Source organism: Schistocerca piceifrons, chromosome X (genome assembly GCF_021461385.2).
Source record: "Schistocerca piceifrons isolate TAMUIC-IGC-003096 chromosome X, iqSchPice1.1, whole genome shotgun sequence".
Classification (NCBI taxonomy): Eukaryota; Metazoa; Arthropoda; class Insecta; order Orthoptera; family Acrididae; genus Schistocerca; species Schistocerca piceifrons.
In genome coordinates, this window is record NC_060149.1 from 301,946,473 (window position 1) to 301,974,332 (window position 27,860).

Here is a 27,860-nt window from a genome sequence, read left to right on the forward strand (position 1 = left end):
CTTCTCACATAATTCACTCATTCTGCTGTATATGAGGCTTATATCTACATCTATTTCCGTACTCTGTGGGCAAAGTTACGGAGTGTGGCGGAGGGTACTTCTAGCACCTCTATCTTTTCCCTCTTTCCTGTTCCATTCACAGCGACACGTGAGAAGATTGGTTTTAGGGGAACCTTCGCATGACCTCTAATTTCTCTGGTCTTCTCAACGTGATAATTTCACGAGACGTATGTGCGAGGGAGTGAAACGTCGAAGTCTTCTGGGAACGTACTCTCTCGGAATTGAAATTGGAAACCTCCCCGTGGTGCACAACGTCTCTCATGTAGCATCTGTAACTGGAGTTTGTTGAGCATCTCCGTAACGCTGCGCACCGACTGAACGATCTCGTGACGAAACGTGCAATTCTTCTTTGGATCTTTTTTATCTCTTCTATTAATCAAACCAGGTAATGGTCCCTGACCGACGAACAGTACTCAAGAATTGGTCGAACGAATCTTTTTTAAGTCACGTCTTTCGTAGATGAATTACATTTAATTAAGATTCTCCCAATGCATCTCAATCTTGCTTCTGCTTCCTATTCTTTGTTTTGTGTGGTTTGTGTTGCCACCCCACTTTAGGTCGTTATGGATAGTTACTGTTTCCAGATATTTGTCGCCAATAGTGTAATCGAACAGTAGTGGATCCCTGCGCCTATTTATGCACAATACGCTACAGTTATTTCATCTAGGGTAGCTGCCAGTCCCTGCACTAAGCGGCATACTCTATAGGTCCTCCAGCATTTCGCTTCAGTCTTTTGGCGTTGCAGCCTTACTACAGAAAACAGCATCTTCTGATAATAGCACCACAGAGCCTCCAACATTATCAGCTAGATCATTAATATAAACTGTAAACAGTAACGGCCTATAACACTCCCTTGGCGTACTCCGAGTTGCTTTTACAAAAGTCGATTTTGCGTTGACTGATTATTCCGTCAGTTTATGGCAAAACATTTTATACGATGTGACTGAAAATACACACGACACTGACGTAATATTCTACAGTATTTATAGTTTATTTCAGTTTTCAGCTGTCAGATTTTTAGTGCATCTACAGACCGCCTCCATTTCCGAAGACGAAAATTGTTAATTTTTGATTTAGGACTAAAACGAGAGGAATTATTTCAATGGAAATGCGATATAAAATTGTTTAGCAGAGATAAAATATGTGACACATTAACTAATGAACTATATAACAAATTACAACAATTATTCTTAGAAAAAAATGAATTGAACTATAATCTCGGATGACGTGCTCCAAGGAAGTGGTGCTCGTCCTGTTAAAATAATTTGACTTCACATAATCACAGCTGCTTCACTTACCTGCTTAAACTCAGTAGTATATCTCACCAGTTCATAAAGACAACATTATTTTCTTCAGTCATTCCCCTGTTACATGGCACCAAAGTTTATGGTTCACATTATTTTCTAATAAGAACTGTTGTTGGTAATGTTTTATACAGAGTGGTCAGAAACAGACTGTTAAGGTTTTAAGCAAGTTACAAGGGTAGGACGGAATGATAAATAATTGTTAAGTTAAAAAATCTATATGATGCGCCGCTTTCGATGTAATTAGCATTGAAGTTGGCCAACCAGACCGCTGCGCGCGTAAATTCAAACGACTCGCCAGAGACAGTGTCATCAAAAGTGTTTCTCGTTTGGTTTCCTAAAACCGAACAAGAGAGCGATACAGAAAGTGGAAATGGGACCGTAGCAAGAATCGAACCAGAGCCGAAGGCTGAGCAGTCTCGTGCGCTATCATCTACGCCATGAGAACAACTGATTCTAGTTGTATGTGGCGTGCACTTGAATTTGTGCGCGCAGCGGCGCTTTTGGCTAACTTCAATGACAATTAATTCGTAAACGCCGCAAAGTATCGGATTCTCTTCTTAAAAATTATTTCTCAGAACGTCGTACCCTGCAACATCCTTTCAAGTTTTCAGTCTGTTTCTGACCACCCTGTACAGTTCATTAGTTGTGTCACGTATTTTATCTTACTTAAACATCGCATTTTCACTGAAATAACTCCTCTCGTTTTAGTACTAAAGCGAACATTAATAATTTTTATCTTGGGACACGGAGATATCATGTAGATGCACTAGTTGAAAATCATTGACCCTAGAAAAATTTCGCTGCACCACATATTTATCTTCGCCCAGAGCCGCATTGTGTAATAAATAATGGCTATTGTAGATTAGTACACCAGTGTCGTGTGTGTTTTCACTCATAAAATCCGTTTTGTTGCGATAAGAACTATATATTGATTTCTATCTGTGGAAAAATCCTGCACCCAACCATAAATTTGTTCCAGTCACGACTTCTTCCTTTGGAGCGAAAGAACACGTCTGTAGTAAACTGCTCGTTCACTGGCTCACACTTCATGTTGTTCGATGAAACTTTTCACAATTTAACAACACAGTTCAAGGTTGAAAAACATTTAAACCCTATTATGACATGACAAATAGTTCCTCAGTAATTCAAACTGTTGCGTTGGTATCACACGAGATGGTATATATAGGGTATTTCACAATTGCTATACTGGCTTCCAGGGGTTGTAGAGGCGCGTACGTGGCGCACCACAGTCAATCCTTCTAGTTGTGAACATACCAGTTTCTCACAGCTATTGTTGTAGTGGGACGAAATGGTACGTGTCGTCTTAATTACAACAAGGGCTGCTGACAGCGCCTTCTTTGCAGTTTGTAAGCGTACCGTGAAACGGGAGTTTTAAAAGTGACACGATCTTCAAAGGGAACTTATCCTGTTGGCAGGAACAAGTAGAGATCACGTAGTAGTTACATATTACGAAAACTACTCAAAATTACAAATAAAAGTTATGAACAAATCCAGGAATACGCACGTAACAGTAGTGGGACAGTTGGGCTCCTGGCGCACTTTTGGAATCAAATTGACATCAAATTAACTATGCAAATTAATTAAATTGATCACTTACTGACCCCCACCCTCAGATGACGTCACTGGTTTCCCACAGTAGGCATGTGGGTCCCTCTCAGTGCACTCTCAGTATCGTCCACTTCCCCTCCCCTCCTGTGATGTAATTGAAGATGGCGGACTGTGGAAAACTGGCGGAAAATTCGGTCAGTCGGTGTCGAACTGCTGGACTGGGAGGACCACATATTCCCCTCCCCACCGTCTCCCCTTTAAATGGTGGGAAACTTAAATTTTAGTGGGAAATTCAAAATGATGGGAAATTCAAATTTACTGGTGGGAATATCAAATTTTGTGTGTTCACTTTGAGATCCAGAGACAAATGGTCTTGTTCACAACACCACCGCCAGAGGACGCTGTTGGCCCTCCCCATCACCACCACCACCCCTCCACCCCTACTACTCCACTTCCCTTGTCGTCCACTTATGAGGGAGCTTCAGTCTGTGCCGTAATTCCGAGAGGATGGACGGAAGTGTTTACTGTGTGCCATATGTTCAATGGATGAGATGTCTGTGATGGAGAAGGAAGCGTTTAACAGGTATATTAGCTGTAATCATGTAGGTGAGGACTGTGTCCATAGTTCCCTACATGCTGGTTGGAGAGCAATGATAGTGAACGAGTATATGAAGAATATGAATACCCTTCATCAAATAATGAAGATGCAGAAGGATGGGGGTCAGTTACACTTTGCAGCTCATGCAGATAAGTGTCTGTGCTGGAACAGTTGATCATTCAAAAAAAGCCCTGTCAGTCTTCTGAAGCACAAGAGGCAAGACATTACCCACTCCGGCACTAACATCCATGTGTGCACTGCGCATTGTGTTCAATTGAGGAAATGTTGGTTACAAACGCAGAGTACTACATGTAAGCATGCAGTTGAGGACTGTTCCCATAGCCTCCTACAGAAATACTGGCAACAAAAGATGATGGATGAGCGTAGGGTGAATACTTTCCAACAAATAATGGCAATGCAGTGGGATGGGGTAAAGATGCATTTCAGAAGTCACGTTAGATGCTTACGCTAGAACTGCCTATATCTTCTGACATTGCCAAAGATGTTCAGGTCTCGAGTAAGATAGTTCATAATATCACCACCAGAGGGCGCTATTGTTTACTCTCGCCGCCCCCCCCCCCCCCCCCCCCACATCCCTCAGGAGTCAATAGGAGTGTACTCTGACTTTAAAAGAAGTATCTTCAGTATTACCCATGAATTACTTCCCACTGATTTAAGCAACGGGGAGTGGAGTGTTGTGATTATTGGACAGGAGACTTGCAACAGCGTTCCGAATATCACAGAGGCTAACAATAAACTTCATCTGGAAATTCATTGTGGAAAAGAAATTATGGAAACAGAATCTTGTGCGTACGATATTGATGGTTTAAACGAAATTTTAAAATGGTCTGGAAAAGGGATTGCAGTAGATGCAAACATCAATACACTTACATCTGAAATATAGACAATGAGTGCAACGGTTAACTTTAACCAGAAAGGATCAATAGGAGAGCTACTGAGTTTCACGAAAGGACAGGTTTTGAAGAAGAATCCTAATAAATTCTATAGATCTAAGCAGTCAGTGGATATATTCTCTGTCAGTAAAATCCATGTAGAGTGTAACATCGTAACAAACTCTAACCTCAACAACAGATTGATTCATACAATTTACGGATTCTTCCCATCAGTTGGCCGGCAGGAGTGGCCGTGCGGTTCTAGGCGCTACAGTCTGGAACCGAGCGACTGCTACGGTCGCAGGTTCGAATCCTGCCTCGGGCATGGATGTGTGTGATGTCCTTAGGTTAGTTAGGTTTAATTAGTTCTAAGTTCTAGGCGACTGATGACCTCAGAAGTTAAGTCGCATAGTGCTCAGAGCCAACCCATCAGTTGGAACAGGGTATAAGGTCGTTGAGACCCCTACCAACGCTATTTACCTCAAATTAACAGTACAGGCTTTGTACTATCCGGAGCTGCATATTGTTCACCAGGATAATCAACTTCTCGAAGTTCGCAGTGAGGAAATCATTGTACAGCTACATCTAAAGCGGAACCAGCAGTGACCTTGATGTGCAGAGACCCAGAAGCAGTGGTGGCCTTCAACCATACGGGACCTTTTGGAGGCAAAATCGACGACCTTTAATTTGCTGGACCTGAAGAATCGGCGTCGACCTTCAACCAGTCAGGGGATCGCAGCAGTCCTGTATTGTGAACGAAGACCAGATAGGAATATGGTATAAAACCAAAGTACACAACGTGCAGCACGGCACTTCACAACAGAATAGCAAGGTGAAACTACGAGTTTCTAAAATCAGTTGGTCTGATGCCGCGCAGTGACGTCGCTCGATACAACTATCCCTGTGGAATATGACGAGAGCATTATACGCCAGGAATGCTTCTCGCATACACCTTCTGCATCTACCACATTTAATCAGAACTATGAAATGAGGATCGCATTCTGATACTAAGACGCTTTAACCCACCACTGAAGAGTTTCATATATCATTTACGGAAAGGGGTGGTACTGTTACAGTGGCATCAAACCGTAACGTAATGCTTTAGCGTTCCTGTTTCATGAGACACGCTATCAACTTAGTGGGACTGAGATTGACCGTACACGCAATGTAGGCATAACATAAACTCTTCAAACGTTCGTCTCTGCTTCTTCCTCGGATTTGAAAGATTTAGAAAATGCTGGATGGTTCATAGACGAGCCAGTATATAGAAGAGTGGAAGAGTACAGGAGATTTATTGCGTATATACCTTTAAAATTGCTTATGGGATACTCTCAATACATATGGCGTATTGTTCTGAATGCTAAACAAGAACATATTCTGATACAGTGTGCAACGGATAACAACTCACACATTCAGGGAGCTCAAGAGGAGACCGAGATCATCATCAATAAAATATTTTGGAAAATGCCACACATCACAGTATCGGATGAGCAGCGATTGAAGCTTTTAAAAGTTCTGAATGCTGGTGTATTTCTACTGTTCTCTTACCATTCATAAAATGGTTCAAATGGCTCTGAGCACTATGGGACTCAACTTCTGAGGTCATTAGTCCCCTAGAACTTAGAACTAGTTAAACCTAACTAACCTAAGGACAGCACACACATCCATGCCCGAGGCAGGATTCGAACCTGCGCCCGTAGCGGTCTCGCGGTTCCAGACTGCAGCGCCTAGAACCGCACGGCCACTTCGGCCGGCTCTTGCCATTCAAGATAGGTCTTCAAGTACCTAGTGCTACCGACCGCAAGGAGACAAAAGTGGTCTATTAAAACCTCTCAGCTGGATATGCCCAGATTCATTATACTTGCATTTCAGATCAATAGAAGAGGGAATATAGCAAATTATTCCATCAAATGTGATAACTCCAGATTAACTAATGCCGGGGTATAACTGAGCTAGGAGAAGATCGGATGGATTTGTCGAATCCTACGGGTGTCCTACTCTCCAGCGACTCAAAATCAAGATGTGTGAAAACATTGTTGTGTCTGCTGATGAAAATATAAAATTACATTGAAGTTGCATGAGAAATAAATGAATTTTTACCACATAATATATGTGTATCTTTTTACTGATTTCATCCTGACCCATGAAGCTTAGCCCAGATACTGCGCCTGTGATTTTCCTCAAGAACTGGCGATATTATTTTAGACACGTTTCCTATATGTATATTGAAATGGACGTGGTCAAATGCTATCTGCTCCCACAACCCAATATGGGCAGCACGATAGGCAAAGTTCCATGTCACCATTTCATGTATATTACTTCTCTCTTATCTTAAACGTCACCTCCCTCAACCTTCAAACCAATGGTTCAAATGGCTCTGAGCACTATAGGACTTAAGTTCTGAGGTCATCAGTCACCTAGAACTTAGAACTACTTAAACCTAACTAACCTAAGGACATCACACATAGCCATGCCTGAGGCAGGATTCGAACCTGCGATCATAGCGGTCGCGCGGTTCCAGACTGTAACGCCTAGAACCACTCGGCCATCCTGGCCGGCTTCAAACTAATACTTGTGCGTTTTGCACAGCCTTTATATACATTTGTGAGGGTAGGTCTTCTTTTTTTTTTTTTTTTTTTTTTTTTACAGTACTCGAAGTAATACTGCTTTTAAGTTCACACTTCTTGTTACTGTTTGAAATTTTTTTACAACACACGTTCATAGTTCTTGGTTTCACAAAAACCATTTTTACTTTACATTGTAGTACTGATTTCAGCTATTGCAGAGGTCCAGTTTTTCTTACACTAATACTATTACTAGTGAAATTCAACCCAAACAGAAAACTTAATTTATATGTTGAAGTGGGTGGTTCTAAACATTTTCCACCTCAAAGAGCTGAAATAATATAATAATACAATAAAGTGGGTGGCTCTAAAGTGTCCATCCCAAACAGCTGCACTAAAATGAACTGGGTGGAATTCACATTCAAAACTAGTATAAACTAGTATGACTTGGACAGCTAGTGGTAGGTGAAACTTAAAAATTATTCTATTTGCATATGCACTCAGACAATCACATATGCACATGTAAGCAAAAAGAGATAAATATTGTGAAACTATATTTCTTCCATTTAGAATCTTTTGACATTTTTTGATGATTTTTCTATAATTTTTAAACTTTTTTACATATAATTTGCTCAATTTTTTAAACTTTTTTATATTTTTAAAAACTTTTTCCAGCACATAGTGCTTATGTATATATTCTTGCTGACATAGTTTGCTACTTATTAAAAAACAAGTTGAATGTATTTACATATTTACACACACACACACACACACACACACACACACACACACACACACACACATAAATATTTACACAGGAATCCACACTGAAACAACCTATATGCATGCACACAGCACATTTCCAGCCACACATGCAAGCATATCATACATCACGCACATACAATATTTACACTATGATAAAAGTGTCATACTATTCAGCACGAGCTCTCACTCAGCCAGTCGTTCACCCTCCCTCCCTCCCTCTCTCTCTCTCTCTCTCTCTCTCTCTCTCTTATTCACACCACTCTCTCTCACACTTCTAGTAAACAGTGTGGGTATGGGAAGATTTCGATTCTGTCATCACAAATGGCTCTTTTATAATCATGAGGTGATAATCTGACTTTAGACTGCAGCACAGTGTACACCTCATGACTTCATGATCGAATAGTGGCTTGCCATACTATATGCGGAGCTTGCAGTGGAACACGATGAGCACTACCATACTGGCACTGCAAATTGTCTTAAACAGTGAAGACACATGATACCACACATCGCCCCATCTACTGTATGGTATGCATACATTTTAAATCACAGACCTTCAAACTTCACAATTGGCAGTCCTTTCGCCTCATCTTTCATTAAGCTGCTAACCTTCTTGTTCTGAGGAAAAATACTATAAGGATTGTTGGCTGCATATCCAGATGTGTTGAATTCATTACTGTGACACAGTATTACTTTACATGGCTCACAATTCTTCACCCAAAGGAGGAAGGTATCTGTAGCCATATAAAGTAACTTTGGTTCCACAAAATGAGTTTTAGCAAACTCATAGTGGAAGCAGTACATGTGGATTTGGAGATGTCTAGTATACACATACCCAAATAGATGGGTTTCGTAAACTCTACTGAAACCTTTGACATCTCCATAGCAACGAAGTTCTCATTTAAAATAATGACCCACTCAAAATTTGGTCGGGCGATGCATTTTCTTACGCCATAACGCCCGTCCCATTCGATCCTAATCAAAATATAGTGTTCATATGTTACATTCTGCATGGCTTTACCGAAAATGGAATTATTAATTAATTTATACTCGAAATCACTAGTTTTGTTTGCCCTCTTTTCGGTACTTAATTCAATATATTTTTTCAACCTGGGGGACTGATTGATAGAGATAGCCTGGGTGATTCTCCCTAGCTCCGTCCCTAAGCTGAGACACTACTGAAGATTCTGATAATGACTTATACAACTCTGCTTGTGCCCAACAGTGGTCATCAGTTTAGGGACAGTGCTTCCTTGCAGAACTTGTTGCTCTGGACATAATGGCAAGTCGCTTATCATTTCAAGCATATTAACAGGGTATATGAGGTCTGCCTCCACCACATACCCTACATCAGAAACAGCCGCCAGACCCATTTTTTCCACCTAATCCCTCTAATTCATTTTCGAGCACACACTGAAACCCACCAACCGCCGATGGCTGCATCATGGCGCGTCTGTATAAGTTATTCACATCCAAATATAGAATATAACTCGAATCAAGGGATGCATTGAACCCCACACCCATACATGGGTTATTTGCCTTGTCATGTCTATGGACACACGAACAAAGTCTCCCACGGATCCCATGCTCAAAGCAAAGAAGCATATCAGATTCAGTCAACAGTTCGATGCTGTGTCTCGTTTTCTTGAGGACTGTGTTCCAGGATAACCCGCGTGCTGTGTAATGAAAGGCTGGGTCCAGAGAGTTTGTGGCCATGCATACACTCCAGGACTTTACAAAAACATGCACAAGCAAGCACATGTCAGTGTCCATGAATAGACTTGTGTATTCAGCCAAATTGGGAATGTTGAATTCATGCCAGAAATTCATGGCATGCTAATAATATGCACTAGTTCTGGTATCGCCTGTGAGAGTACTGGTAAATGCAGATATGTTGGGTAGCCTGGTTTTGTCGAATTTCGCCATACTATCCAGATACTCACAAGGACAAACTCCTTTCCTAGCCACAAGCTGAAACTTTTCCTCATTGGGGTTTGCAGATCTATTGATGTGCATATCCTCCTGATCCAAGCTTCTGGAGTGAAGTGGGCATGAAATGTAAAGAGTCAAGGAAGATGAGCATAATTTTTAGCGTCATTCGTTTCGAGAAAGAAATATACTTCTCTACACTTTCTGGCAGAACACTGGCCTGATCATTCTTCATACCAAAATTAGCCAACCGCTCAACTAGAAAATGAAAGTCGTACCGCTTTAAATTATGGAAGAAAACCGCTATTTGTCGTGGTATCTGGAACTTCAAATTGCATGCATTGCGAATTGCAGCGCAAAACTTCCCCATGAGATGACAATGATCTCTATAGGGAATTTCAGCTTTTCTATCTAACGGCAGCCCATTAATATTACAGTTAACCGCATCATTGTATAATTTTTTATTCTTCTCCAATTTGGTCATGGGGATGTTAGTGCTGTAAAGCCTATCAACATCCCATGAAAGTTGTTTGAGCCCAGTGAGCAACCATTGTGTGAAGGTGGTATGTGAGGCTAAGGGGTGCCTTTCACAGTGGGTGGCAGGGGCAAGGAGACACTCGAATTCAGCATATATAACAAACAGACATCATTCCTGGTGGTAATCATTCTTGAATTTAATGAACTTGTTTTCTTCTGTAGGCATAACCACACATACTGGTTCCTTGGATTCAAAGTCCTCCAGGTGCCTTTTCAAATAATTTTCTTTGGAAAAGGTATTTAGATACCTGAAGCAAATTTGATTATTACACTTGTGCCTGTTTAGTTAGGAATTAATGATTCAGGACATGGCTTTGACGCATACATAATGCTGATTATCACAATCAGAGAAGAGCAGCATGTTTACATGAAGACTGCGCTCCTTTGCATATTTCGAAAAATGGAGTGGTCCAACTACAGTATGGTTGTCCTGCTTCTGTTAATGATTATCATCATCATCATCAGCTTCATCTGGCTTGCTTTTCTGTTTCTTCAGGTCATAAACGTGAACTGATATTCTAGGATTTTGGCTTCAAATTTAGTTATGTCCTTAATCTTTGCAGAGAACTCGATACTGTCAAAGCTATAACATCTACAAATTTTAAGGCCAGTTCCGTACCGATATGTGAGCTGCAGATCTTTTGTGTAATTACATTCGCAATCCAGAATTGACCATGCAAAACAGTCCTGATGCTTTTCATTTTGGACGTTAAAACACGCCTTCTTATCCACTATATCCTTTTAACGCATCATAGACATGAATATGAATGTCGAGGTGTGGTATTGGGCTGAGTGCTTTAGCTGACGCTCTTACCTCCATCTTGGAAAACCAGGCGAGTGTAGCAGCCAAGGGGGATCACGATAGCACTTTGTTATTGATGTGCTCCGAGATATAAAGCCATTATCGTTCCAGATGTAGTGCATACTTTTCTCCTCAGCAGCACCCTGCTGTTTGGGAGAGTGAGTCAGCTCCCAGCAGAGTACTGTGTTACATTTAATGGCATTAAATCTGAGGAGTTCAGTCTCCAGCACTGGGCGGCATGCTTCTAGAAACCAGACTGGGTCGCGACACCCCCCGGCCAGATTCTCAATTCTAGTGAAAGATAAACACCCCTCCAAGGCCCTAGCAACCGCTGACTATTCTAAAAATGTTCAAATGTGTGCGAAATCTTATGGGACTTAACTGTTAAGGTCATCAGTCCCTAAGCTTACACACTACTTAACCTAAATTATCCTAAGGACAAACATACACACCCATGCCCGAGGGAGGACTCGAACCTCTGTCGGGACCAGCCGCACAGACCATGACTGCAGCGCCCCAGACCGCTCGGCTAATCCCGCGCGGCTGAGTATTCTAGAGGGGTCATGATGCCACTAATCTGATGTCCGCTATCAGAACAGGAGAGAGCACAACCGCTAGTCATGGGTTCATAATCGTTAAGACTGTCATTAATGCTGTGTCTAGGAGATGAAGACAATGACTGTGGCCAACCCATGGCTGATGACATTGGGGAGGAGATGCCGGCTGAGGTAAGGGGTACGCATCAAGACACAGATACCTTTCCTCAGCGACGGTAACCACTCTGAGTTGGAGTAGGAGGAGGAGGCAGCGATAGTGAGGCCCAGTGTGAGCATCCAGGCTGATGCTGCTGTTGCTGCTGCATGCTGGAGCCTTCACCTCCACCAGCTTGATATTGAACGTAATTATTTCTTGAAAACGTTAGAGACATACACTTTGTGCTATGTGATCAAAAGAATCCGGACACCTGGCTGAAACTGACTTACAAGTTCGTGGCACCCTGCATCGTTAATGCTGGAATTCAGTATTGTGTTGGCCCACCCTTAGCCTTGATAACAGCTTCTACTCTCGCAGGCATACGTTCGGTCGGGTGTTGAAAGGTTTCTTGGGGAATGGCAGCCCATTCTTCACGGGGAGCTGCACTGAGGAGAGGTATCGATGTCGGTCGGTGAGGCCTGGCAAAGTCGGAGTTCCAAAACATCCCAAAGGTGTTCTATAGGATTCATGTCAGAACTCTGTGCAGGTCAGTCCATTATAGGGATGTTATTGTCGTGTAACGACTCCGTCACAAGCCGTGCATTATGCACAGGTGCTCAATCGTGTTGAAAGATGCAATCACCATCCCCGAATTGCTCTTCAACAGTGGGAAGTAAGAAGGTACTTAAAACATCAATGTAGGCCTCTGCTGCGATAGAGCCACGCAAAACAACAAGGGTTGCAAGCCCCGTCCATGAAAAACACGACCACACCATAACACCACCGCCTCCGAATTTTACTGTCATCACTACACACGCTGGCAGATGACGTTCACCGGGCATTCACGACACCCACACCCTGCCATCGGATCGTCACATTGTGTACCATGATTCGTCACCCCATAAAACGTTTTTCCACTGTTCAATCGTCCAATGTTTACGCTCCTTACACCAAGCGAGGCGTCGTTTGGCATTTACCGGCGTGATGTGTGGCTTATGAGCAGCCGCTCCACCGTGAAACCTACGTTTTCTCACCTGCCGCCTAACTGTCATAGTACTTGCAGTGGACCCTGACGCAGTTTGGAATTCCTGTGTGATGGTCTGTATAGATGTCTGCCAATTTCACATTATGACCCTCTTCAATTGTCGCTAGTCTCTGTCAGTCAACAGACGAGGTCGGTGTGGTGTCACCGCCAGACACCACACTTGCTAGGTGGTAGCCTTTAAATCGGCCGCGGTCCGTTAGTATACGTCGGACCCGCGTGTCGCCACTATCAGTAATTGCAGACCGAGGGCCGCCACACGGCAGGTCTACAGAGACTTCCTAGCACTCGCCCAAGTTGTACAAGCGACTTTGCTAGCGATGGTTCACTGACAAATTACGCTCTCATTTGACGAGACGATAGTTAGCATAGCCTTCAGCTACGTCATTTGCTACGACCTAGCAAGGCGCCATTACCAGTTACTATTGATGCTGTAAAACATGTACCGTCAAGAGCGATGTTCACCATCTATGGATTAAAGTTAAGTATTCCACAGCTACGTCCTTTTTTGCTAGTCTCATTTCCTTGACCTGTTCCAGACCTCACGCCAGCCTGCGTGAGCTAAAACGCGTGCCTTTCGGCTTCCTCTCATAGTGGGTTGGCTCTCTTGCCAATCCACAACAGTCGGCCTGTACGCTTTTGTGCTGTGCGTGTCCCTTCACGTTTACACGTCACTATCACATCAGAAACAGTGGACCTAGGGATGTTTAGTAGTGTGGAAATCTCGCATACAGACGTATGACACAAGTGACACCCAATCATATGATCACGTTCGTTGTCCTTGAGTTCCGCAGAACGCCCCATTCTTCTCTCTCACGATGTCTAATGACTACTGAGGTCGCTGATATGGAGTACTTGGCAGTAGGTGACAGCACATTGCACCTAATATTAAAAACGAATGTTTTATGATGGTGTCTTGATACTTTTGATCACATAGTATACACAGAAAATCGTACTGAAATACAAACAGAAAATCCTATTCCTTTGCTCAGTGAAATACAAACAGAAAATCGTATTCCTTAGCTCACTGAGATACAAACAGAAAATCATATTGCGTAGTTCGGTGGAGTTACTTATACATGAAACACACACACTGGATTTTAAAATCGTATTCTGATACTTACAAGACTGAATCGACGGCTCCTGACTTTCGGCCTCGACACATGCCCCTTCTTCTTCTTCTTCTTCTTCTTCTTCTTTGTCTGTAGAAACACCTAGAAAAGCAAAGACAAGTGAATGCAACATGCTATGAAAAATAAACATATACAGGGTGTTACAAAAAGGTACGGCCAAACTTTCAGGAAACATTCCTCACACACAAAGAAAGAAAATATGTTATGTGAACATGTGTCCGGAAATGCTTACTTTCCATGTTAAAGCTCATTTTATTTCTTCTCTTCAAATCACATTAATCATGGTTCACATTAATCATGGAATGGAAATACACAGCAACAGAACGTACCAGCGTGACTTCAAACACTTTGTTACAGGAAATGTTCAAAATGTCCTCCGTTATCGAGGATACATGCATCCACCCTCCGTCGCATGGAATCCCTGATGCGCTGATGCAGCCCTGGAGAATGGCGTATTGTATCACAGCCGTCCACAATACGAGCACGAAGAGTCTCTACATTTGGTACCGGGGTTGCGTAGACAAGAGCTTTCAAATGCCCCCATAAATGAAAGTCAAGAGTGTTGAGGTCAGGAGAGCGTGGATGCCATGGAATTGGTCCGCCTCTACCAATCCATCGGTCACCGAATCTGTTGTTGCGAAGCGTACGAACACTTCGACTGAAATGTGCAGGAACTCCATCGTGCATGAACCACATGTTGCGTCGTACTTGTAAAGGTACATGTTCCAGCAGCACAGGTACAGTATCCCGTATGAAATCATGATAACGTGCTCCATTGAGCTTATGTGGAAGAAACTAAAATGAGCTCTAACATGGAAATTAAGCGTTTCCGGACATATGTCCACATAACATCTTTTCTTTATTTGTGTGTGAGGAATGTTTCCTGAAAGTTTGGCCGTACCTTTTTGTAACACCCTGTATACATTCCCCGCCCTCATCATTGGAACCACAGTATGTTACGTCAAAATAATATTTTCTCTGAGAGCTACATGTTACGAAACAAAAATTCTCCTACGTCCTTGCTGATCCAGCCTAATTATTAAATGCTGGAGACTGCTGCAGTGCTCTCTCTGTCTCCAATCGTTGGTCTAGCTCAGCCAGCATCTCAGGGATGAATGCTACAATGATAAGAAACAAAAAGAAAGACTGTAATACGCGTCACGTGATAGAAATTCGTCACTCACTAAAATTTCAGCAGCAAACCGCCCAACAGTTCGGTAGTACAGCGGTATTCCCCAAGCGATTATGACCTAAACAGTTTCTCTGAAGGATAGTAAAGTTACAGGCCTCACAGGTACATTGAATGAATAGAACAATTAATTTACATCGCAGGCTGTTCTGGCGAAGGCGTTTGCTGCTGTTACTACTGCTGATGCTGCCGTTGGAATTTGAGTGCTTCATTCCTCCCCTCCTCCCCCCCCCCCCCCCCCAAAAAAAAAAAACTGACGCAAGAACACATAACCAAACACACAGGCGAACTGACAGAATGAGGGCGACTGCACCACGTCTAGGGTTTATATTACCTCTACCACTCAACACACCATTTCACCCAGGGACCAATAAGAGTATGGCATTCCTTCCCACCCGCTGATGAATGCTGGGCTGAGGACACAGGGCAAGTTGGTGCTGGTCTGCGGACCAAACGTTTCGCGCAGTTTTGCATGTTCATTCTGGCCCACTCTGGAAATACCCACTCGTTCCACTGAGCCATTCTCTGTGCTGGACACGATCGTCGATGCAGCCGGAGAACTCACTTCTAGTCGCCAGTTCACTATGTGGTGTGCTGTGACAGCTGACAGATGCGTCACTTTGCAGGTTCCGGGCTACGACAGTGTCTCATGTTTTTTTTCCCTTTATTGTAGTTCAATTCCCCATCAGGGTAGGCCGGCAGCAGCATTTGCGCTGCTCTTCAGCCGAAAGACATAGGACATACAATAGAAGACAATTAAAATTAACATAAAGGAGGAGGAGGAGGAGGAGATTACTGTTTAACGTCCCGTCGACAACGAGGTCATTAGAGACGGAGCACAAGCTCGGATTAGGGAAGGTTTGGGAAGGATATCGGCCGTGCCCTTTCAAAGGAACCATCCCGGCATTTGCCTGAAGCGATTTAGTGAAATCACGGAAAACCTAAATCAGGATGGCAGGACGCGGGATTGAACCGTCGGCCTCCCGAATGCGAGTCCAGTGTGCTAACCACTGCGCCACCTCGCTCGGTACATAAAGGAGAAAACATGGTGTACATAGATACAAAAAAAGGGGGTAACGTTATGGAAGACAACAGACGAAAAGGGGCGACTGTAAAATGGAGATAAAAACCGTAAAAAAGTAGCGCACACAAAAAACCACGCACTGGGACGATTAAAAGAACACAAGGCGCAGTATGACCAGAGCATAAAAGTATCGACGGATGACGTAGCACATAACAATCACTGGCAGTAACACTAAATACAAGGTGAGCACACAATTAAAATCACACCTCTCGACGCACAGGAGAACAGCACCAAACACAACACTGATGTGGCACACTGATGACGATGATCAAAACGGAGGTTCTGCCAGGTGCAAGAAGATGAGGGAGAAGGGAAGAAGGGCGGGAGGGGAAGACTGCTGTATTTTGGTTTCACTTGCACCTGGGAAGACTGCTGCGCTCGAGGGCAGTGACAGGAGGTAGGTGCCAGAACTAAACACCTGAGAGGGCCGCCATGCATTCCAAAACACGCACCCATTGCTCACTGCGCTGCAACTTCCACCACAAGTATGTAAGCTGCTCTAGGTACAGTTCAGCGTTTTGTGCGCAAGTGTATTTGAAGCAAATTGTTTAAAGCACAATTTGCAACTGTATTGAGGCGACAAACAGTGCACAGAGTGTCTCAGGGAGAAAGGCTTTTGTATTTCCCACAAAAGTGCGCGAAGTGTCGCACAGAGGATGGCTGGATGAAGACTGGGAGGTTTCACAAGCGTGCTAGAACCCGCTGCGATCTTTTTAGAGCCTGTGTTCAAGTGCGGTGGTATTCTTCGGAAGAAAAGGTGCAATTACGTCGCAAATTGTTTAAATATTTTCGTGTCATCGGCAAAACTCTCTCTCCCTCTCCCTCCCCCTCTCTCTCTCTCTCTCTCTCTCTCTCTCTCTCTCTCTCTCTCTCTCTCACTTTCTGCAGTGTTGCATTTAGATCCTGTGACATCTTCAGTTTATAAACTGTGTGAAATATTCCACACAATGTCTAAATTGTTTACAAAATGTACAATACTCCATAAGCAATTTCCCCACAAATTGTTTAAATATTACATGCAACATTCAGTTCCGATCTTTTTAGTGAGCCTGAACTAGCTGCAAATTTTGTTGTGTGTGTGATACAATATTCTGCATCAACAATATCGCTGCAAATCGTTTAAACACCAGCGACAATTTCGAGGTGTATTAGAAATAAATAAACAACATCTATGCAAAATTGTTTAATGCATTGTGATTGACACTATATTAGCCCGCCATAGTGAGATCCTCCCAGTCCACAGTTCAGCGGAGACTGAGCGAATTTCCTGCTTTTTTGCTGGGTCGCCATTTTGGGTTACATTATAGGAGGGGAGGGGGGGGAGTGGGGGGAGGGGGGAGGGGAGGGGGATGGGAGGGGGAGAGGATGCAGCTGGAAGTTCTCTAAGGGGGACCCAAGTGCCAGCAGGGGCAAACCCATGATGTCTTCTGGGGGTGGGGATAATTAATTGATCAATTTAATTAATTTGCATAATTAATTTCATGTCTATTGGATACCAAAAATGTCAGGATCTTCATTGCCCCACTACTCATAATGCCATACTTCAGTGATTCCAACAACAGACTTAACGCTGTGTCATATGTAGTGAAACGAGAAACAGGACAACCACCCACAGAACAGGATATATCACTATGAACTGAATGGAAGGGTTATAAATGATGACTCACAAGTAGTCAATATATTTAAAAATCATTTCTTAAATATAGTAGAAAGTGAAGGGAAAAACATTTCAAGAGAAAAATCGCAGTAGTGTGTTACAAAAGTAACTCTCATAAAATTCATCATATGAATGCATCATCTGAAATTAGGAAAATTGTATTTTATCCCAAAAATGAAAACTCATCTGATTTCTATGGTGTTTCCAATAGAGTACTTACGATTTGTTTCCATATAATATGACTTGTCTTATCTGATATATGTAATGTCTCACAAACACAAGGCTTTTTTCCAGAGGGACTGAAATATGCCGTTGTTAAACTCCTCTTAAAGAAGGCGATAGAAGCGATGTCAATAACTACCGACCTGTTCGACAGTTTACATCATTTTCCAAAATTTATATTCTAGAACAGTATCTCAACCGAGCAACAGTAACAATCTCTGCTACTCACAGTTTGAATTTCAGAAGAGTTGCCCTACATTTTCACTCAGAAAATTTTGCAAGCGCCAGCTGGTGTTTTCTGTGACCTATATCTAAGGCATGTCACTATATGAATTATAGTATTCTCGAAAATAAATTGAAATTTTATAAGACTGATGGTATACCCAACATGTGGTTGTCATATCTAACCAAAAAATGCAAAATGTTGTACTTAACGACTCGACCAATGTAGTCCAGAGACACTATTCTAACTCGGGAGAGATCATGTATAGGTTTCCCTAAGGTTCAATCGTAAGTCCATTATTGTTCCCCACATATGTGAACGATCTTCCATCTGATATACAACTACTAAAATTAGTTATATTTTCAGATGACACTAGTATTATAAACAGTCCAACATACATACAGAAACAGAAGAAATAGTAAACAATGTTCTTAAAAGTATCATTGACAGGTTTTCTGTTAATGGTGTCACCTTCAATTTAAAAAAGGCAACATATCAGTTCTGCACATTTGGGATACTACACCAACGATAAGTGTAAGATATGGTGAGGAAATTATAAACAGGGCATGTTGATGGCAATTTAATCTGGAAAAAATACATTTCAAACTGCTAAAACAACTTTGTTCAGTCATATTTGTACTTCTTTGGGGAGAGAAATCAGTACGTTGACGTAGTTTCCATATTTTAGTTCAGTAATGTCATGTGGAATAATGTGTTGGGATACCTCAACTTTAAGAAAGAAAATCTCTGTTGCTCAAAAACGTGCTCTAAGAATAACATGTGGTTTAGTATTTTGGCCATCCTCAGCAACTGTAGTCATATGTTAATGAAATAATTAGCAACTAGTTGCATAAAAGAAATTTAATTCCTTTACCGGTTTCGGGTACTTAGTGCCCTTTTTCAGAAGGTCGTATCTATCGCATTATTTGCGAGTGTCAGCAATAAGGTGCATACAGCAAAATGCCATGGTCATGTGGTTCACAGTGTCTGTTAGTATAAAGAAGCGAAACAACAAGTGTTAATTCGCTTCTTTATACTAACTTTGTACAGACATTATGAACCACATGACCATGGTATTTTGCTGTATGCATCTTATTGTTGACACTTGCAAATAATGTGATAGGTATAACCTTCTGATGAAGGGCGCTAAGTGCCCGAAACCAGTAACGAATTTCAATTTCTTTTATGGAACTGTTTGCTTATTATTTCATTATATAATATGTGGTGCTCCCTCATGATCATCTTGTAGACATCTGCTTAAGGAGTTGGACATTCTGACTAGTGCTTCACAGCACATTTATTACCTCATGAAGTTTGTTGCAAATAAACCACTGCAGTTCAAAAGGAACAGTTCTGTACATGATTTGCAACACCAGAAGGAAAAATGACCTTCATTACTCCAGATTAAAGTTGTCTTAAGGACAGAGTTGTGTTCTTCCTTATCCATTGCAATCTATCTTAGACTGTTGATAAATTCCTTTATGAGCTATACACCAGGAGACGGACGCTCAGTTAGCAATTATTGAGGTTTGAGCTGTAGATTGATGTCAGCTCATTAGACGGATTGGTTAATTTTGATTATGTTAACTATAATAAAACGTTCTTATACGGCGTGATCATTGACCTCCATATACCGCCTGTAGTTGCAGTATATTAAACGGGTATGTTACTACAGAAAACCATCTGGATGTCAGAATCTATCTATAATTATGTTCTCTGTGTATTAAGGATATCTGTATATCCTTTCATGTATACTTTTCAATTTTATTTTACTCGTTCGCAATAAATGATGCTTCCCTACGGCCTAAGGTCTGGGGATTATTATCTGATGTTGGCAGTGCTGTAGCGCATAAATACTTAGTGAGTTAGGTGAGGAGTCTGCAACATGTGTACACGTACTTGCTGCGACGTCTAAATGTGCGAATCTTCCTTCTTTTTCTATCATACAATATACCTCTTCTTCCTCGACGAAAATGACTCTATCGTTAGCGAAATTTAGGGAAAACAAGCTGTCATCACTTATTCTGATTATCATATTTTCACTTCTTTTTCTCATTTTTCAGTGCTTCGTCCAAAAACATTTTAAAGAGGGAGGGTGCTAAGCAGAATCCTTGTCTCAGTCCTTTGCCAATCTTAAATTTCTGTGATTGTAACTTCCCGACTTTGACACAAGCGTTATCTGAATACCGCTTTCTAATGGAATGTGCATAAAACATTTCTGTGTGATCTGGTTATTCACTCCTTCCTTCAACCTAGGAAGTGGTACACTGAAGTCTATAAAGCCTGTAAAAGTCTATAAAGTCTATAAAAACCGTGTGTATCTCCAAATTACGTATCGCTGTCTTGCCAGTCACCTGCCTAATGATGCAGATACAATTAATACAAGACCTATGGAGTCGAATTTTCTTGATTTTTCCCGCCATGTTCATTTCGCGAAACGTATTTGGAAAGAAGTGGTATGTTGGTGCTCTCTCTTTGAAATATACGCTGTCGGAATTGTAGCAGTGAACCAGTTCTTGATGTACAACACCTGTCTGATAGCATCTGCCCGTGGAATTCGATGAGCATCTTCGTGATGCTCCCTCATTTATTAAACGATCGCATGACGGAAGAGCGCCAGCCTTCCTTGGCAGCCTGTAAGGCATGAGTCTTGACCGCTCTCATGGGCCACGCCTTTTGGGTGTTGCGGACGTCAGAGGTGGTTTTCATCATCAAAATGTTCAAATGTGGGTGAAATCTTATGCGACTTAACTGCTAAGGTCATCAGTCCCTGAGGTTACACACTACTTAACCTAAATTATCCTAAGGACAAATACACACACCCATGCCCGAGGGTGAACTCGAACCTCCGTCGGGACCAGCCGCACTGTCCATGACTGCAGCGCCTGAGACCGCTCGGCTAATCCCGCGCGGCTTTCATCATCCGGGGCAGGCGCTTTATCCTGTCTAGAGACGACGGATCAGTAATCCTTCTAAATGGGTCGTGGTCGAGGACTACCATTTCTGTCATTTCAGTGACACACTCTCCCATATTTCGCGATAATACAAAACGTTCTGCCCTCCTTTGAACTTTTTCGATGTACTCCGTCAGTCCTATCTGGAAAGGAGCCCACATCGCGCAGCAGTATTCTAAAGGAGGACGGACAAGCATAGTGTAGGCAGTCTCCTTAGTAGGTCTGTTACATTTTATAAGTTTCCTGCCAACAAAACGCAGTCTTTGATTAGCCTTCCCCACAACAATTTCTATGTGTTCCTTCCAATTTAAGTTGTTCGTAATTGTAATTCCTAGGTATTTACTTGAATTTACGGCCTTTAGATTTGACTGATTTATCGTGTAACCTAAGTTTAACGAATTCCTTTCAGCACTCATGAGGATGACCACACACTTTTCGTTATTTAGGGTCAACTGCCAATTTTCGCAACATTCAGATATCTTTTCTAAATCGTTTTGCAATTTGTTTTGATATTATGGTGACATTACTAGTCGATAAACGACAGCGTCAACTGCAAACAACCTGAGACAACTACTCAGATTGTCTCCCAAGTCGTTCATATAGATAAGGAACAGCAAAGGGCCTATACCACTACCTTGGGGAACGCCAGAAATCACATCTGTTCTATTCCATGACTTTCCGTCAGTTACTACGAACTGTGACCTCTCTGACAGGAAGTCACAAATCCAGTTACATAACTGAGACGATATTCCATAAGCACGCAATTTCACTACAAGCCGCTTCTGTGGTACAGTGTCAAAGGCCTCCCAGAAATCCATAAATACGGAATCGATGAGAAATCCCTTGTCAATAGCACTCAACACTTCATGCGAGAAAAGAGCTAGTTGTGTTTCACAAGAACGATGTTTTCTAAAACCATGTTGGCTGTGTGTCAATAGACCGTTTTCTTCGAGGTAATTTATAATGTTAGAACACAATGTATGTTCAAAAATCCTGCTGCATATAGACGTTAATGATAAGGGCCTGCAATTAAGTGGATTACTTCTTCTGCCTTTCTTGAATATTGGTGTGACCTGTGCATCTTTCCAATCTTTGGGTACGAATCTTCCGTCGAGCGAAGGGTTGTATATGAATGTTGGTATGGAGGTAATGCATCAGCATACTGTGAAAGAAACCTAATTGGTATACCGTATGGACCACAAGACTTGCTTTTATTAAGTGATTTAAGTTGCTTCACTACCCCGAGGATATTTACTTCTACGTTACTCATGTTGGAAGCTGTTCTTGATTGGAATTCTGGAATATTAGCTTCGTCCTCTTTTGTGATGGCATTTCGAAAGGCTGTGTTTAGTAACTCTGCTTTGGCAGCACTGTTTTCCGTAGTATCTCCATTGCTATCGTGCAGAGAAGGCATTGATTGTTTCTTGCCGCTAACATACTACACATACGACCAGAATTTCTTTGGATTTTCTGCCAGGTTTCGAGACAAAGTTTCGTTTTGGAAACTGTTATAAGCATCTCGCACTGAAGTCCGCGCTATATTTTGAGTTTCTGTAAAAGATCGGCAATCTTGGGGATTTTGTGTCTGTTTAAATCTGGCATTTGTTTCGTTGTTTCTGCACCAGTGTTCTGACCCGTTTTGTGTACCAAGGAGGATCAGCTCCGCCGTTTGCTAATTTATTTTGTATAAATCTCTCAATTGCTGCCGATACTATTTCTTTGAATTCAAGCCACATCTGGTCTACACTTATATTGTTAATTTGGAAGGAGTGGAGATTGTCTCTCAGGAATGCAGGAGGACCTGCATCGAATTGACGTATGGTGTAGGGAATGACAATTGAATCTCAATGTAGACAAGTGTCATGTACTGCGAATACATAGAAAGAAAGATCCTTTATCATTTAGCTACAATATAGCAGGTCAGCAACTGGAAGCAGTTAATTCCATAAATCATCTGGGAGTAGGCATTAGGAGTGATTTAAAATGGAATGACCATATAAAGTCGATCGTCGGTGAAGCAAATGCCAGACTGAGATTCATTGGAAGAATCCTAAGGAAATGCAATCCGAAAACAAAGGAAGTAGGTTACAGTACACTTGTTCGCCTGCTGCTTGAATATTGCTCACCAGTGTGCGATCCGTACCAGATAGGGTTGATAGAAGGGATAGAGAAGATCCAACGGAGAGCAGCGCGCTTCGTTACAGGATCATTCAGTAATAGCGAAAGCGTTACGGAGATGATAGATAAACTCCAGTGGAAGACTCTGCAGGAGAGACGCTCAGTAGCTCGGTACGGGCTTTGTTGAAGTTTCGAGAACATACCTTCATCGAGGAGTCAAGCAGTATATTGCTCCCTCCTACTTATATCTCGCGAAGAGACCATGAGGATAAAATCAGAGAGATTAGAGCCTACACAGAGGCATAACGACAATCTTTCTTTCCACGAACAATACGAGACTGGAATAGAAGGGAGAACCGATAGAGGTACTCAAGGTACCCTCCGCCACACACCGTCAGGTGGCTTGCGGAGTATGGATGTAGATGTAGATGTAGATGTATATGAATGCGTCAAGTGAATTTTTATCTGCTTTTTTGAATAGGTATATTTTTCCTTTGTTTTTGGAGGATTGGAGGGTTACAATATTCAATCTCCCTGCGACTACCCTGTGTTTACTAATCGCTGTATCCGTTTTCATGCTCGTTATTAACTCAGGATTATTTGTTGATAAGAGGTCAAGTGTGTTTTGACAACCGTTTACCATTCGCGTGGGCTCATGAACTAACTGCCCTGAATAATTTTCAGCGAATGTGTTTAGCACAATTTCTGATGATGTTTTGTACGTGCCTCCTGAGTTAAATATATCGAGGGTAAATTAAAGTCACCACCAAGTATAATCGTATGAGTCGGGTACGTGTTTGAAATCAGACTCAAGTTTTCTTTGAACCTTTCAGTAACTGTGTCATCTGAATTCGGAGGTTGGTAAAAGGGTCCAATTACTATTTTATTCCTGTTGCGAACAATAACCTCTACCCATGCTAACCCAGTTTTGCGACAAGATAAACTACTTCTAACAGCAACAAACACGCCACCGCCAACCGTGTTTAACCTATCCTTTCGGAACAGCGTTAGGTTTTTCGTAAAAATGTCGGCTGAGCTTATATCCGGCTTTAGCAAGCTTTCAGTGGCTATAACGATTTGTGCGTCAGTGCTTTTTATTAGCGCTTGGAGCTCTGGTACTTTCCCAACACAACTACGACAATTTACAACTGTTATACCGATGGTACCTGTATCTCCGTTCTTACTGTGTCCAGCCTGCACCCTTTGTGACTGAAGCTCTTCTTGTTTTTTCCCGAGACTCCCTAATCTAAAAAACCGCCCAGTCCACGCCACACAGCCCCTGCTACCCGTGTAGCCACCTCCAGCGTATAGTGGACACCTGACCTACTCATCGGAACCCGAAACCCAAGCACCCTTTGGCGCAAGTCGAGGAATCTGCAGCCTACACAGTCGCAGAACCGTCTGAGCCTCTGATTCAGACCCTCCACTCGGCTCTGTATCAGTGGTCCGCAATCGGTCCTGTCGACTAAGCGCTAGTCACTTTCCATGACGGAAGGGAAACTTTGGAAAACTTTTGGCACGCAGCAGAATTACCTGAAACTGCAGCAGTTGACCAAGGAAGTGTCTGCATTTTTGCTGAGACTGTTTCAGTTTGGTTGAGCTTATAACGTTAAGTGCGCCTCCGGAGCTGAGTGCTTAGCGCGGCTGACAGCCATGTGGAGGACTTGGGTTCGATTCCCAGTACTGTCAATGATTTTTCCTTGGTGAGAGGACTGGCACGGGGTGCTCAGAACCTCGTTATGCCGATTGCGGACCTATTTGACAGAGTAGTAGCTGTATCCAGGTCACAAAAACTCGCAGCGACCGGGAGGACGGTGTGCTTAACCCACGCCCCTCCGCACTGCGTACATAGACGCCATTGACAGATAATGAGACGGTGGTCAGTCGGCCCGCCAGGGCATGTGAACAGAATTTATGTTATTGACTATTAAAGGTGTTCTTATGCTTTTCGTCAGTCTCTTGACAGACAGCGGATACAAAAAGCTCGGACTTCGTATCCTGATTATGCAGTAGTTTCTGGAAGTTCAGAATTTAACCAAATGTGAACTAGCATAAATAAATGCGATCCTTCTCACCTTCACTTGCTACGTATTCTTGATGTGCTGTAGAATTAACTCTTCATGAGAAACTGTTTTTCTACTGAAACATTACGATAACTTATATAACTCACAATATGAAAGTAAACGTCAAGTAGACAGTTTGTAATATGATAATAGAAAGCAAACATTTTAAAATCTTTTGTTGTTTTTTCCAGTCGATTTTAGCATGTTCATCTGTGACTCATGCACCCTGGCCGCTTCGTTAACTCCAACCTGGTCCGACGATTCGTTGAGCGTGCACAAACGCACCGGTAGATCCACCTCTTCCGAAGCTATTGCGATCGCCGTCCCACCTTGGAATCACGCGTCGCACACAGGAGTATTTCATGCAAAAAAATGGCCAAAATTAGTATTTGGTATTTTCTGTACAGTGAGACCCTAGAGAACGTATTTGTAGGATAATAATGTTTTTACATACTTTATAACGTGAAATAAAACAAAATTATGGTATATTTATTAGATTTTTTATTTCTTAGCTACAGTACTATGTAGTATTCAGATGATGCCTCCCTGTCTTCTTTATGTGAGCTGTCTGTTTCTATTGGAGGCTCCTCTTCATCATCGTTTTCAGCTTGAGGGACCTGCGTAATCCATCCTTCGCTTGATAGCAGTGATTTTAATGTTTCTTTCAAGAAAGTTTTCTGGTTTTCTTTGGCTTCCGTATCATAACTGTTATTAATGGTTCAGATATAAGTAGTACCCCCTTTATTATGCCCAGATTACATTCTTCTAGTAAGAATTTCCTCGCAAACGTTTGTCCATATAGACGAAAGTGCTTATTGTGAGTCTCGGCTGCTTCTTTTAATAAACTGCCTATATGGTAAGAGTATGACTTTAATGACACATGAGCCACACGCCAAAATCTTGTGTACATTGGCAGACTAGGGATGCCATGGATATAAATCAGCTTACAGTCTTACTGTTTTTACAGAATAAGCAGAAAATTTTTCTATGCCTATCTTATGTCCACTGGAGATAACTTCTAGAATAGCACTGAATCGATACAGGAGTTGCAGGCCTACATATGTTATTTCTCCTAATGTTTCACAGTCTGACAAAAATCTGCTATTCGAATTGTCATCAATGCTATTTCCATAGGTTTGTTTCGAAACGTCTGCAATTAAACCCAATCGATTTCTAAGCATTTCTTGTGTGACTCCTTTCCTCTCTTGAACTTGTTTCTTTTCCTATTTTGAACGGGTTTGCCACTTCTTGATGTTTATTTTGTAGAACAAAGACAACAAAAAGTCGAAAAGTGTATTTTGGGGATGGAGTATAGACAGGCCGAACTGAAGAGCTTCTGTATTTACTGCTTTAGTTTTTGATTAGTCATTGAAGCCTTTTGAGGCAGTCTTACAAAGGTAGTAACTCAATGTCGATGTTGTCTCTCTTGCTGCATTGCAGACCTTTGCTTCTACCATAGTCATCAGCAATATGTGTTTTATACATAAATCACTCTCTGTTCTTGCAGTTTTTGTTTCTTGTAATGTTTCAGTTTGCTTATTGATATAAACAATTTCCTCATTATTAACATCAGCTATTTCATGAATAAATCTGACTCTTATTGGTCTGCAATAACGAGGAAATGATGGTGTAGGGTTTTTCTAGACAATTAGGCCTTTATTCGAGCGACTAATAAGTTGGAGAGGCACTAAAGATGACTGAAATTTGTTCGCTTCAGAATCATATATCTTTTCAGTTTTTTGTTTAAACCGAATTTGCTATGAACCATCACAACCTCATTTCTAGATGAGTTCCAGTGCACTTATGTTATCATTTGGAAGATCACTAAAAACCTCTTCCAGATATAATACTGATAGCCCACATGTGTGATTAAGCAAGGCTTTAAGTTGAATCTCCGCACATGTGGAAGTCACCTGATAGGATTCAGTCACAGGGTAAACCTGTTTTTTAGCCTCTTGAAGGATACTGTAACAGGGATAGACTTTCTTATCAACTGTTCGGATTATTTCGTGATGTTTCCTTATCAGCGAGGTTTCAACAAAGATTGACATGGCTTGAATGTGTTAAAGCCTTTTTTTGCTTGTGAGTCTCTACGACTCCAATCTAATGCTTGTCTGCATTCAGCTCCTCGTGTAGGAGATGAAGTAATATCTTCAACCACTTTGGAACTCTCAACATTTCCAGATTTCGGACCTTCATGTGACTTACATACGTTAATTCCGTGGTTCCAAAACTGTTCCCCAGTAGCTGTGTCTTACTCCTTTTACTGCATTCGCATAACTGCACGAACGACTTTGATGGCCTACCAATTCAAGTTTTGCAACATGGAATGTTAATACTACTTTATAGTCACTTATGGTTACTTTTTAAGAAGGTACTTTCAATTTTGTGTGAAGCAAACCATCGTTTCTTTAATTGTCACTGTAGACAGTTTGTGTTTAAAACCTTTCTTTTCTTCATC